At 48.8% G+C, this 7,500-nt stretch overlaps 1 long non-coding RNA gene across 2 annotated transcripts in view; it reads left to right on the forward strand.

The window, feature by feature from the left end:
• The window catches only part of LOC124723029, a 305,630-nt gene that overhangs the window by 202,426 nt on the left and 95,704 nt on the right, over positions 1–7,500 (forward strand). The gene's annotated exons all lie outside the window — the stretch shown is intronic.

Here is a 7,500-nt window from a genome sequence, read left to right on the forward strand (position 1 = left end):
CCCCCCTTTCTTTCTTTCTTTCCCCCCCCTTTCTTTCTTTCTTTCCCCCCCCCTTTCTTTCTTTCTTTCCCCCCCCTTTCTTTCTTTCTTTCCCCCCCTTTCTTTCTTTCTTTCCCCCCCCCTTTCTTTCTTTCTTTCCCCCCCTTTCTTTCTTTCTTTCCCCCTCTTTCTTTCTTTCTTTCCCCCCCTTTCCCCCTTTCTTTCCCCCCCCCTTTCTCTCTCCTTCCTTTCCCCCTCACTCTTTCCTTTCCCCCCCTTGTTTGCTTTCCCTCCCTGTGCGTCTCTAAAGGCCGACCCATGCATTGTCATGTGTAGCTGGTGACGGGGTAACGTTTAATTCCCCACCCCGGGTAGACAGGTAGGACACATACGTACCCCCTGGTAATGGCCAGGCCCAGGAAGGGGTGATTACCCGAGCTGATACCTTCCGAAAGTTCCGATTGGTCCCTCCGTCTGTTTCTCGGAAGGTGTGACCTGAGGTGTGAACAATCATCTAAGGTGGGAGTGCCCTCAGAGAGGGCCCCCACAAGGGAGGAGCGCGCCATCGGAGACGCCGGTAATCATGGGGGATACTTTCGCAATGGTTTCCTCATGTTCTGCTATGTCTGCTCACAAGCGTAAGTTCAATGAGTCTCAGCCACAGACAGTCCTTCCATCATTGCCACAGTTCCTTGCTGTTTCTCAGTCTGACGAAGGTCACGACTTCTCCATGGTCAACCCTTTCATTATTCAGAAAGGTGTCAATGCAATTGCAGGTCCTGTAAAGTCTTACTCCAGATTACGGAATGGCACCTTGTTGTTAAACAGTCAGTGCACTCCAGGCACAAAAATTTCTGCGTACTTCACTGCTACAGACATTCCCTGTCTGGGTGGAAGCGTACCGCACTTTAAATTCATCACGTGGGGTTGTTTATACACGCTCCCTCGACGGATTGTCCGACGAGGAAATTCAACACTACCTGTCTGACCAGGGTGTAACGGCTGTTCATAGTCATGAAAAGGGTTGACACGAACATCATTCCAACCCGCACTGTCTTCTTGACATTTGACAAAGTTCAACTCCCATCGAAAATCAAAGCAGGCTATGAGATAATTTCCGTTTGCCCTTACATCCCAAACCCTACGCGTTGCTGTCGGTGTCAGCGGTTCAATCACACCAGCCAGTCCTGTTCCAATCCAGCCAAATGTGTTACGTGTGGCAAGGATGCCCATGAGGGTGCTTGTCCACCTCCATCCCCTCGCTGCATCAACTGTATGGGTGACCACGCTGCTTCCTCTCGAGATTGCCCCATTTTTAAAGACGAAAAGCTCATTCAGGAAATCAGTGAAGGAAAAGGGGTCGACCTTTGCTGCTCTAAAATTATTCGCCAGTTGAAAACCCACTGTGCCTCAGACAGGAAAATACAGCACTGTCCTTGCCACGCAGACTTGTGATCTCACCTTTAGTGCCACACTCGTCAGATCGGCCAGCGCAAAGATCGCCCGTTCAACCTCCCCACTTTCGCCTGCTCACTCTATGGCTCACCCTTCATCGGGTTCTACTAAATCTCGAGCCCAAAAGTCAGACACAAAGACTTCGAAAAAAGAGCATACTCGTGAAGATTTTTTTACGTATCCCAACTTCTCAACCATCGGTTCCTCCTTAATCTAAACATCATGTTTCCAAGAAGGCTACTAAGAAACCCAGTTCCTCGGTCATCTTCTGTGTGACCGAGGCACACTGCTGGCGGCCGATCAATCGGCCGATCGCTGGTGGCAGGAGCTGCTCCTGAACAACCTATGGACCAGGATCTTCTGCCTTCGGCTGAATGCCGTTCCATGCTGTCGGTCGCAAGCTCTGAGCAGTCGTTGAGTTGATGGCAACCTTGGTCCCATTTCTCCATTTTCTGTTCCCACTATGTCCATTATCCACTGGAATATCCGCGGTCTTCGAGCCAATCGGGATGAATTGTCGATGCTCTTACGACCCTACTCGCCGGTCATCTTCTGTCTTCAGGAAACAAAGCTGCGTCCCCACGACCGCTTTGTTCTCCTCCATTTTCAGTCCGTCCGATTTGATCTCCCCTCTGTTGAAGGCACCCAAGCACATGGAACTTACGATTCCTCACCATTATCACCCAATCCCCTTAAACACTTCTTTCCAAGCTGTCGCTGTCGTCTTTCCGTTTCTGGATACACCTTTTCTCTATGTACTGTATACATTCCATCGTCCACACCAATGGCACGAGCTGATCTCCTTCATCTTCTTGGTCAGCTTCAACCCCCATATTTGCTGGTTGGGGACTTCAATGCCCACCACCCGCTTTGGGGATCTCCACATCCTTGTTCGCGTGGCTCACTATTGCTAGAAGTCTTCCACCAAGCGGATCTTGTTTGCCTCAACACTGGGGATCCTACATATTTGTCTGCCTCCACGACAAATTTCTCATTTGGACCTTTCGGTCGGTACTGTTCCGCTAGCTCGGCGCTGCGAATGGTTCGCCCTTGATGATACACACTCGAGTGACCACTTCCATGTGTCCTTAGACTGCAGCCTCAACTGCCATATATGCGCCCGAGACGTTGGAAGTTTGCTCAAGCCGATTGGACACTTTTTTCGTCTCTAGCGACATTCGATGACCGTCACTTTCCTAGCGTCGACGATGAGGTCACTCATATTACAGACGTTATTCTTACAGCTGCAGAACGTTCAATACCACGCACCTCCAAATTGCCCCGGTGCCCCCCAGTTCCTTGGTGGAACGAGGCATGTCGTGACGCAATACGTGAGCGGCGACGTGCTCTTCGCGTTTTCCGCCACCATCCTACTTTGGCCAACTGTATCCGCTATAAGCAGTTCCGTGTGCGATGCCGTCGCGTCATCCGCGATAGCAAGAAGGCAAGCTGGGACTTCTTTACTAGCTCATTTAACACCTTCTCCCTCCTCGGAAGTTTGGAGTCGGATTCGACGGTTATCCGGCGCACATAGTTTCTCCCCGGTCTCTGGGCTCATTGTCGCGCATGATACGTTAGTGGACCCCGTCGCAATTTCTAACTCATTGGGTCAACACTTAGCTGAGATTTCGAGCTCTTCAAATTACCCGCCAGCGTTTCTCCAGAAGAAACTTGCAGCGGAAGTTCAACGTCTTGCTTTCTCCTCTCAAAATCGCGAAAGCTATAATACTGTTTTCTCCATGCGGGAACTCCAACATGCACTCTATTCTTCTCGCTCCTCCGCCCCAGGACTGGATGGTATTCACATCCAAATGTTGCTGCATTTATCAAACCATAGTCTTCGTTATCTCCTTCGCCTTTATAATCGAATTTGGACCGACAGTACTTTTCCCAGACGATGGCGGGAATCTATCGTCGTTCCTGTTCCGAAACCTGGAAAGGACAAACATCTCCCCTCTAGTTATCGCCTCATTTCTCTCACGAGTAGTGTACGTAAGGTTTTTGAGCGTATGGTGAATTACCGTTTAGCTTGGTGGCTGGAGTCTCGCAGTCTTTTAACACCTGCCCAATGCGGTTTCCGAAAGCATCGTTCTGCAGTTGACCATCTTGTTGCTCTCTCCACTTATATCATGAACAATTTTCTCCGGAAACGCCAAACAGTAGCAATATTTTTTGATCTGGAGAGAGCATACGATACCTGTTGGAGGACAGGCATCCTCCGCACACTGTTCTCTTGGGGCTTTAGAGGTCGGCTGCCCCTTTTTCTTCGCGAATTTATGGCAGAGGGCATATTTAGAGTGCGGGTGAACACTACTCTCTCCCGTACTTTCTCCCAACAAAACGGGGTACCCCAGGGCTCCGTGCTGAGTGTTATACTGTTTGCCATTGCCATAAATCCCATTATGGACTGTCTCCTGCCCGATGTCTCAGGCTCCCTCTTTGTGGACGATTTTGCGATCTACTACATCTCTCAACGGACCAGCCTTTTCGAACGACGTCTTCAAGGATATCTCGATCGCCTCCACTCTTGGAGCATCGAAACCGGCTTCCGCTTTTCTCCCAGTAAGACCGTTTGTGTTACTTTTGACGTCGTAAGGAGTTTCTTCCACCCTCCTTACATCTAGGACCTGTCAACCTTCCGTTTTCGGACGTCGCTAAATTCTTGGGTCTTATGTCTGACAGAAAACTGTGCTGGTCCTCACACGTTTCCTATCTTTCGGCTCGCTGTCTGTGATCCCTCAACACCATCCGTGTCCTGAGTGATACCTCCTGGGGAGCGGACCGAGTGGTCCTTCTCCGCCTTTATCGTGCCTTAGTGCACTCTAAATTGGACTATGGAAGCATAGTTTACTCCTCTGCTCGGCCGTCGATTCTTCGTCGTCTCGACTCTATCTACCACCGTGGATTACATTTAGTGTCTGGAGCTTTTTACACCAGCCCTGTGGAAAGCCTTTATGCTGAGACTGCTGAACCTCCGCTGTCCAATCGGCGAGCAGTCCTTCTGAGTCGTTATGCTAGCCATCTGTCTTCCATGCCTGCTAATCCGGCCCATGACATTTTTTTCGACGCCTCCTTGGATGTAGGGTATGCTGGCCGCCCTTCCTCCCTACTACCACCGGGAGTCCGCCTCCGTCAACTGCTCCATTCTCTTTCCTTCCGCTTTCCTAAAACCTTCTAGACAACTTGGGGTACAGCACCGCCTTGGCTCCGTTCCCGGACCTGTCTGCTCCGTGACCTCTGTCAGTTTCCCAAGGCTGGTACCCCTTCACTTGTTTATCGATGGGCATTTACTGCTCTATGTGCACAAATTAAGGAAGCCACATTTATTTACACTGATGGCTCAAAAACATCGTTAGGTGTAGGGAGTGCCTATATTGTTGGCGACACCCCAAATCAATTTCGGCTTCACGACCAGTGTTCGGTTTATACTGCGGAGCTTTACGCTGTTCTCCAGGCTGTCCAATACATCCGTCGCCATCAGCGGATACAGTATGTTATCTGTTCAGATTCTCTCAGCTCTCTCCTCAGTCTCCAAGCTCTGTACCCTGACCACCCTCTGGTCCACCGGATTCAGGACTGCCTCCACTTGCTCCACTTGGGGGGCGTCTCTGTGGCGTTCCTCTGGATCCCAGGACACGTTGGTATCTGTGGAAATGAGGCGGCCGATATAGCGGCCAAGGCTGCAGTCTCTCTTCTTCGGCCAGCTATTTGCACGATTCCCTTCGCCGATCTACGGAGTGTTTTAAGTCGTCGTGTTGTTCTTTTATGGCACGCACATTGGTCGACACTTCCCCATAATAAATTGCGGGACGTGAAAGCTCTCCCCTGTGCTTGGACCTCTTCCTCCCGAACGCGTCGTCGGGAGGAGGTAATTTTAACTAGACTCCGGATAGGGCACTGTCTTTTCAGCCATCGACATCTTTTAAGTGGTGATCCTCCCCAACTCTGTCCCCACTGCTCTCAGCTGTGGACGGTAAGACACCTTTTACTTGAGTGCCTCTATTTTACTCCGTTACGCGTCCGTCTACAGCTGTCGCCTGATATATCTTCTATTTTAGCAGATGACACGCTCTCAGCCGATCGCGTTCTCGAGTTTATTAGTGCCAGTGAGATGACGTCAGTCATTTGACGCTCTTTTTGGGGACAACAACCTCCTTCTTTAGTGGTTTTTTAAGCTTTCCTTCTGTTTTTAGTTTCTCCAATTTTTTTGAGTTTCGTTCCCACTTCTGCCTTTTCCTAAGTCACAGACTGAGCGCTAATGACCGTAGCAGTTTTGCGCCCTAAAACCATAACAAAAAGTGATCTATATTTTGCCCTCCCACCTTGCTTGTCTCTGGTGTTAATGGACGACCCTTGCATGGCATCTGTCCTTAGTTTTCTTCGAGAACGTGGTTTTTACTCTCAAGTACAAAGACATCACGTTTTTCCCTGGAATTTGAGTCACTCAGCTAGCGTAGGCGTTTATGGAGGCCCTGACCTCACCTGCAGATTGGCTACATTCTTTCTGCCTTTACCCTACATTTTCTCTGGTTTGTAGTACAGTTTTGTTCCCCCTTCTCTTCTGCCTTCTTCCCCTGGTGTTTATCCATTTTATGGTGATAATGGTGAGGTGTCGGGATTTGCCGGTGGCGGTGCTGCTGATGCACCATGTATAACGTTTCTGAGAACTCCTGCTCTCCCTTTTCACACACCCCTCTCCTGTTCTTCCCTCCTACTGCTGTCCTGACGTCTTTCCCCCTCCTTCTTTGCATGTTGTCCATTTACCTTGACTGGACTGTGCTGTTTGTTTTGTTCCTCCCTTTCTTCCTCCCATCCTAGATCATGATACCTATAAGCTTGCTGTTTGGTCCCCTCCCCAAAATCAACCACACACTGCTTGCATGAGAGCCAGAGGTGGACCAATGCTTTATTGCTTTGCTCAATTTGTAAGGCTCCTTCTCCTGAATTAATCATCCACATTTCCATCCCATTCAGATAATGCCTTTGCGGTTCGTCTTTTCTTTAATTTTTTTGGAGTTTGTTCTTCCCCCTCATATTGAGGGTAGATTGAAGTTGTCACCAGCAACAATAATTCTGAGTGGGGTAACTATTTGAAATGAGAATTTTACTTTGCCAGTATGTAAAATGAACATAATTAATATCCATTCTCAAGTATAACCTCTACCCTTACGAACTCACAGGAACTATTGCTTAAGTTTCGCTACAGGAACAAACACACCACCACCAACTGTATTCATTCTTTCCTTCCTGAACACCATTTGGTAATTTGTAAAAATTTCAGCTGAACTTTCCTCCAGCTTTAGCCAGCTCTCAATACAAATAACGATTTGAGCTTCATGCTTTCTATTACCTCGGACCAAGTGTTCTTTCACAACGGCTCAGACAATTTGCAACTACAATACTGATGGCTATGTCTGCCATCTTCCTGCCTTCGTCCCACACCCTTTGACTGAAGTCCTTGCCATACTCGGAGAACCTTTAACATTAAAAAAAAAAACACCCAGTCTTTTCCACGCAGTCAAATGCAACAATCTCCTGTGTTTACTGGACCACTGAACTATGAAGCAGAACGCGGAACCCCCATCACACTATGGCAGAAGTCGAGGAATCTGCAGTATGCGGTCACAGAACCATCTGAGCCTCTAATTCACACCATCCACTCGGTTCTATACAGGAAGTACGGAATATGTCCTGTCGACGATGCGTCATCTTGCATGCAAGAATGGCAGTCGTTAACAATTCAAACATCCTCCCAAGTGTGAGGAAATGTCTTATCCAAAGTGGCAAAACATAATTTTGACACGAGCCACCAGCTGCAGCTGGCTATACACTCTGCTCTTCATCGCATCCAGAAGCAATCGATTCATATGGAACTTTGGCTATTGTGTGTTGACATTCGTCGTCAGCTGTTACAGGAAGCAGATGGCGCTGCAGACACGGTCTCACGGGCGCTGTACTGACGGCTAGCTCTGTCTACAGGGAAACTCCTGTTTCATACTTCTATACCTGGTATGCAGCCCAGTCTTCAGGTCATATTAGAACGAAACTTGTACCTTGGTCGATTGA

This window comes from Schistocerca piceifrons, chromosome X (genome assembly GCF_021461385.2).
Source record: "Schistocerca piceifrons isolate TAMUIC-IGC-003096 chromosome X, iqSchPice1.1, whole genome shotgun sequence".
NCBI classification, from domain to species: Eukaryota; Metazoa; Arthropoda; class Insecta; order Orthoptera; family Acrididae; genus Schistocerca; species Schistocerca piceifrons.